Source organism: Onychostruthus taczanowskii, unplaced genomic scaffold (genome assembly GCF_017590055.1).
Source record: "Onychostruthus taczanowskii isolate IOZ18803 unplaced genomic scaffold, ASM1759005v1 scaffold26, whole genome shotgun sequence".
Classification (NCBI taxonomy): domain Eukaryota; kingdom Metazoa; phylum Chordata; class Aves; order Passeriformes; family Passeridae; genus Onychostruthus; species Onychostruthus taczanowskii.
Genome location: NW_024499906.1, coordinates 8,452,545 through 8,460,179, shown reverse-complemented (window position 1 = coordinate 8,460,179; position 7,635 = coordinate 8,452,545).

Sequence of the window (7,635 nt, the reverse complement as noted above, 5' to 3'; positions counted from 1 at the left end):
CCTACAAGGTGCAGCTGAGTGCACTGGGGTTATTTAGCCTGAAGAGGAGGAGCTCAGGGGAGACATCGCTCTCTATGACTGCCTGAAAGGAGGGTGGAGACAGGTGGAGTTCAGCGTCTTCTCCCGGGTAAATAGGGATAGAACAAGAAGATATAGTCTGGAGCTTGGAGGTTTAGGTTGGACATTAGGAAGAAACTCTTCACAGAAGGAGTAATTAGGCATTGGAACAGACTGCCCAGGGAGTTGGTGGGTTCACCATCCCTGGAGGGGTTAAAGGAAAGACTGGACATGGTACCTTAGTGCCAGTGTCTAATTGACATGGGGGTGTTCAGACATAGGTTGGGCTCGGTGATTGCTGAAGTCTTTTCCAAGACTTTACAAGTATTTTCTAATTGATTCTGTAGCTCTGTGTAAGGCCACACTGGCCCCAGCCCACCAGACCACAGCCAGCCCCACCATCTGCGAGTCCCAGCCACGCAGTTTTGTAATCTTTTCTGCTGCTGTGGTTTGATGCCTCTCAATGCCTTTCCCATGGCATGACAGCTTTGAGGGGCTGCACTCGAGGCAGGGCCAGTGCAGGTCGGGCAGGGGCTGCAGGCCAGCCAGTCCCCCACAGCCTGGGGCAGCTCTTGCCATCATCCAGGGCAGAGCATCGCACTGAGCAATTGGATTTCACACGGCATTGAGCACTTAGGTTTTCACAGAATCGGAGCCTCCGGAATGTGATGGGTTACCCTGTGCTCTGCAGAGGCTTCATGCCTACCTCGTTGCCAACAAGCAAGTGAGGAGCAGTCCCTGGGCATCCCTGGGTACAGCAGTGCTGCTTGCTGTAGCTGCTGAGGGCAGGGTTGCGCTGGGGAGGCTTTCTGCAGGACGGCCGACACCAGAGGGAGCCCACAGCGAGGTCTTAGCGGCTGCTCCCTCGGCTGCTGGGGATGGGCAGGGGAGATGCTGTACCTGATGGCCCTGTCCGGATCCTCCCTGCCCAGAAGAAGTAAAATCCTTAAGGTGAATGCTGGGAATAGGGAACATTTCTGAGCACTAGACTAAAGAGAAAGTTTTCCCTTCAAATATGTATAAATTCATAAATACAGACAGTGGTAGCAAGTAACAGAAACATAGAATCATAAAATATCTGGAGTTGAAAGGATCCACAAGGATCATCAAAGTACAACTGCTGTCTTACTCCTGACACTTCAAGAATCCTGAGAGTGTTGTCCACACATTTCTTGAGCTCTGTCAGGTGTAGTGCTGTGACCACTTCCCTGGGGAGCGTGTCCAGTGCCCAACCACCCGCTGGGTGAAAAACCATTTTCCAATATCCAGCTTAGACTTTCTCAGACACCTTCCGATCATTCCTTCAGATCCAGTCACTGGGCATGACAGAGAAGAGATCAGTGCCTGCCTCTCCCATGAGGTTCCCTTCATGAGGAACCTGTAGACAGCGTTGTGGTCTCCCCTCAGTCTCCCCCAGGCTGAACAGACCAAGTGACCTCAGCCGCTCCTCATGCAGGTTCCCCACAAGGCCCTTCACCATCCTAATTGCCCTCCTGTGAACACTCTAACATCTTAATGTCTTGCTTATGTTGTAGCACCCAAAACTGCCCCCAGCACTCGAGGTGAGGCAGCCCCAGTGCAGAGCAGAGTGGAACAATCCCCTCCCTTGCCCAGCTGGTGATGCTGTGCCTGATGCACCCCAGGACAGGGTTTGCCCTCCAGGCTGCCAGGGCACTGCTGACTGAGATTCTGCTTGCTGTCCAGCAGGACCCAGCCCCTGCATAGACTCTGAAAACTTGTCTTTGTTAAACTTCATGAGGTTGGTGCTAAGTATGTTTGGTCTATTCAGATAATTATGTATTTGGAAGCAGCTAAACAAGGACGGAAACTAAGTTTGATGATGAGAAGAAACATTTGACTAATTTTCTCTTAGTCATAAAAAAAAAAAAATTACATGTGCAGTGTAGGGAAATAAAGGGAGCTTGTAATTGAGAGAACAAAGAGCATTTAGTTAGAAAGAGACTATTCAGTCAAGGCAGGAAAGATGTAACAAAGTTTTTAAAAATGTAACAAGTAGCAGGTGCCCAGTAGTTTGTAGAAAGAACTCTTATATAAGCGATTATCTTTGAGAGAAAAGTCTGATGTTGCTATTAGGGAGTTGATCATGAATATTACTGGTTATCAAGCTTATTAATAATTATACTATTGGCTGTCCAGGCTCATGCTATTCTAACTCAGTGGTGAAAATATTATAAAAGCTATGTACACTTTTAATAAACATCTCTGGTTATGCTATGATGGGGGACTGTGTTTCTCGCATGCACTTGCAGTGCAGGTTACTTAGGACAGGCTTGATCCCGTGGACTGGGTGGGGATAATGGGGCGAGTTACTCTCAGCAGGAGTTTACACCTGTGGAGCACCTTCATGGTGGAAGTGGTGGGGGGAGGCCCACGTCAGAGAACAGTGTAGAAATACAAAAGTTCAGTTACCCCTGTCCTGGGCTCTGGAAGCACCAAGGTGTGAAGGCAGTTTAGGTATTGAAGTAGACTTCTCACCAGACAACCTGTAAAAACCAAAGGAGGGGCTGGAGGTGGGAGGCTTCCAGTTTGGCACCCAGGCTGAATTCCAGGGCTGGCCAGCTGAAGATGCACTTTAAAAGGAAGAACAGCTCTTCCCAGTTTTCATCATATAGATAGATGCTGCATTGCCAGTGATACTGAGTTTCATGTGTTTCCTGAGTATCCTGGTGGTTGATCTATTTTCTTAAGACCCTAGCTTCTGGACTCAGGTGACTAAAACAAAAACACCACCTTTTTACTAATAAAATTAAATTTCTATCTCTCAGCTGGTAGAGAAAAGCATAAGAACAAGATCCAACATCCGTAAAGCCAAAATAAAAAGGAAGCATTGAAAGTGTTATATTTTTTAAATTCGAGACTTGTAAATATTTTTCATTATATTTTGCTGGTTAAGTCATGATACTGATATTTAATAAGCCTTGAGAATCCAGTTCTGATCCTCTGACAATTTTTCACCAGTGTAAAATAGCTGAATTGTCAAAAATGCAAAAAATATTTAAATATTTAATAAATAATCCAGTTACATAGTGGCTAAAGAGCAGGATTAAGTATGCATTTCTCAGAGGGGTGATGACATACTTTGCATTCCAAAAATAACAGAGAAGGTGATAAACAGAATCTCTTAACTTGACAGATTTTTAAATTGGTAAGGCATTGCTCTTCTATATCTGATTCTTTTAAGACAGACAGGAAAACTAATTACATTTTTATTAAGTCTTGAGATAGCAGAAGTATGAAGATAAGTGGGTAAAAAATGAATTCTCTGCCAATATTAAAAACAGGTAGACCAAATGACCTGATGGTGATAGCTTTTCATCTTGGCTCTGCTCCCTGAGAAGTGAGAGCATATTAGGCAGAGGGTTTAGACTAATAAGATATTAAAAAAGCTTAATAGTAGAAGCAATAGTAATAATATTAATAATAATTGTAAACATGCGATTGGGGAAAATAATTGTGTCAAATATATTTCTAAAACAAGATTGCAAGTTTTACTGCTAAAATAAAAGTATTTTGTTGTTTCTGTAAGCAACTGACTGGCTAGAAAATAACTTTGAATAAAAAGGTTCAATCAACCCATTTCACATTGATGTAAGTGCAGCATGCTAGTCTTAAAATAACTAAAAGATAAACCATCCTTAAGCAATTATTTTCCTGAGAGATTCTGCAGGGATTGGGTGTTGTCTTGCACTGTTTAATGTTGTGTTGTTTTGTTTTAAACCATGGTGTGGATAAGATCCTGAGTGATGAAGTTTGCAGCTGACACAGAGGTTGTAACTGTGGTCAGATAGAATAAGAACGACTGGCTGGCACTGAGTAAATTGTGACTTACATCCAGAACACATGTCAATCTCAGAACACCAGACCTCAGGATGATGTTTGGTACCCTCGGTACCTGTAGGACCATCAACCTGTGTTAAAAACATTCTAGGTCTGTTTACAGTCCCTCTAACTCCCAGCAAGGCACCTGCCACCTGCATGGCCTGTGTGTGCACATGTCAGAAAGCTGGCAGGCATTTCTGGACTGACTTCTCAGATGTTGTGAATCACAGTCATCCTGACTGCACTGGGTAACCATGCAGGTCAGACTTGGAGCATCAGTGACAGAGGAAATCAGGTAACACTGAAAGGTCCTGGAGCAACAGCAGGCATTAGCCAGTGACAAAATGATTGTGGCATGTAGCTCTGTGACAAAAGGAGTGAGATCCTTGTATCCACAAACAGGAAAGATTTTGGAAATATTGCCTGAGCTCTTTATATGGCTCTTCATGTGAGTGACTTGATGGAGAAGGAAGACTTGCACAAGTCTCAACTTTATTCCCTGAATCGCCAGTTATTATACACTTTTTAATAAGCTCGTGCATAGTGCAAAATTCCAGCTCACCATTGGCTAATTAACTATCAGCTACCTACGTGCTGTTTTGTGCATCTGCTACTGCTTTCCCAAGCTGTTTTGCTATGTTTTCCTTTTACCACCTGTTGTTGTACATTCGTCTATCCATGGGACAAGGACACAGTTTCATTTGGAATGGCAGCTCCCCTCATTCTGTATCTCGGGCAAATTAATCTGGCTGTGACCCTTATCCTGGAGCCAGCTTGTTACAAAGCTCTCAACAGTGACTTAATCACAGTCAGACAGGGATGGATCTGGAAAAGGACCAGGTGCCTCAGAAGGGGTGTAAGCAGACTCACACCATCAATTACAAAGGTATTTGTTCAGCAATTGCTAACCTTTGAGGCAGTTAAATTGATGTGGCACTTCTCTCTTGTGCTGCAGAGATCCCTCCAGAACCTACAGTTCTGCTCCTATCCTGACCACATATCTCTGCTGCTTATCCCTGCCTAGGGCAGATCAGTCTCCCAAATCTAGGCAGAGATTGCAGTTCCTGGAGCCCCCTCAACATGCCCAGTGAAACCACCTCCACCACACCCTGTCATACACCACCCACAGCTCTTCTCACCTCCATGTACTTGTTCTACATTAAACTGCCCTGAATGAAATCTCTCCAGGAGCAGAGCTTGTTCCTGCCTTTCCTCTCCATGCCAGCCATGAGCCCTGCTCACAAGTGTGATGTGCTTGTGCCGTGTTCCTCAGCCCTGCCTAGGAAAAGCTCCAAGCAGCCCCTCACTCCATGACCCCCGCTGGGTTTCCTGCACAAACACCCTCAGCCAAAGCAGATAATGGGGGTTTGGATTCCCAGTCAGGAGCAAGCACACAGCTTCTGTGATTGGATCCAGCCTTTAGCAAGGAAAAAGGCATTTGGCAGCAGAGGGCTTCACCTTCTCAGAGTAAGGCATCATGGAATTAAAAGGCTGCAGGATGAGACTTGGAAGATTCAGACATTCAGACTCAAGGCAAAAAAAGAAAAAAAGAAAAAAAAAAAAAAAAAAAAAAAAAAAAAAAGGCAATGCAAGTAATTAAAAAGTGGGAGAATGGGAGAACATGCTAAGGTTTGTGGCTGGTTCTTCTGCACTAAATATTTCACAGCAAAATGTGTTTTTCTCAAAGGGATGTTCCAGTTCAAATGGGAGTGAATTAGGTCAGGAAAGTTCTCTGACCTGAAGCAGATAGAAGATCATGGAATCCACATACTCCCTCTAGTCTTGTGATTAATTCCCTTTGGTACATCCATTCCTGACATGGGATTGCTGGGACCTGTGCTTGCCCTCAGGAACTTACAAAATAATTACATTTGTTGTGTCAACCCATTAGATACTCATAGGCTGCATGCAGACTCATTAGTTAAACTGAATTATGTATTTGCTCTTTGAACGTTATCAAAATATTCAGATCTAGCATGTTTCGTGGTCTGCCACCACTGCTGCTGCTTTGTACACAGATTTCTGTGGTTACTCCTGGCTTCCCAACCACAGACTTTTCATGCGCAAATGCCGGTTTCGGTTATTTCACGGGTTGAAACTACGGAGGCTGATGTCATCCTGGTCTTTTAATTTTATCTTGCTTTTGATGAAACCCTTTATTGTTAGATTAAAAAACAATAAATATTTGTTTCAGATCTCATATATTAACTTTGTTTTAAAAAACCTGGCAGCCCAGATTCCTGCAGAGGATATAGCTCAAACATCAAGGGCCCCTGGTAGGTACCTCCACACCTGCAGTGCCTGCAAATGAGCCTGGTCTGCAGTCTCTCCCAGTGAGCAGGGTGTTCATGGAGGGTGGGATGTGATAGGAAAGTATAAAAATAATGCAAATTCATAGAGCACTTGGATTCTCTGCAAGTAATCTGTTTGTCTTTGAGCTGGGTCCAGACTACCCTGTATTTTCCTAGAACACAGGTAGGCAATCAGACTCTTGCTGTGAAATCCTTAGGTCTCTCTATCTCTTTTGGAGCCTGGAGCAGTCTGCCTCATTTCTTGTCTTTCCCCTTTAAGAAGAAGCAATCCACAAGAAACTGGTCTTGGGAGAGTTTTGAGATGCCACTACTGTCTTCCAGCTGCAGTGATGTTCCTTAAGGCTCTAAAGGTGTTAATATCCATCAGGTGTCATGTTCCTGTGTTCATTCCAAGCCATTTTCCCCCCATAACTGTAGGAATATCAAGAGCTATCCCAGAGCCATGCTCTTCAGTCACCTTTATGGACCAGTTTATGTGTGCTGGTATTGCATTTAATGTGTGAATAATAGTTTTTCAGCACCTAAATACTTTTCCTGTAAGGAAGGTAAAGGAAAGCAGGGTAGGAGGATTTTTAGTTAATAAGACTGTTATTTTTTGCTGACAAGATCATTGAGTATCTTAAGAAAAGGGAATCTGATCTCCTTCCAAGTAACTAAACAGGAATTTGCATTCCAGAATATTTGTGAAGCATGTGTATTCCAGGAAAAAAAAACAACCCAGTACTTGTTGTCACATTGCCTAGGGATTTCAACATCTGTGTGGAAACATTGGTGATCACACAGTGTCCATTCTTTATGATGACTTGATTATTTTAGCTCTGAGCCAGTGGAGCAGTACCTGAAGACGCTCTCCTGCTAGACCCTCCTCATGTGAACTCAACCTCATGGCAACCCCTCTCTTGTGTTTCAGATATTCCTAAAGCTTTCTCTAGACTGGGAAAATAAGTTAATAATGAAACAGGTATGCAAGAACCATGTTCCAGCTGAATGGGGTTTTTACACGCAGATGTTGCTGAGGCGAGCATTGGTGGAGGCCTAGAGGCATTGTAAGAGTGCTCCAGATGTCTTGGCTCTGAGAGATGCTTTGGCAGCCACTGAACGAGGGTTGGAGATTGATTCCTGTTCCTGCAAAGCTGCAGTGACAGAGCACACATGAGTTTCACTGGCTCTGCAGATTCATTGCTCTCTTCTGCCCTGGGACCAGCAGAACTTAATGCTATGAGGCCTGATGCTCCCTAATCATATGGCCCTGCACACAGCTGCAGGCACTGACTGTGCCAGCCACACCACAGCTCCAACACGGATGCCACAGCCTCAGCCCTGTCTCTGATCCCACCTGGGATCAGGAGATGCTCATGGGCAATGAGATTTTTGGCCACCTTTTACACAGGAGCATAAATTTTTGCACAGCATTTTGAGCACTGTT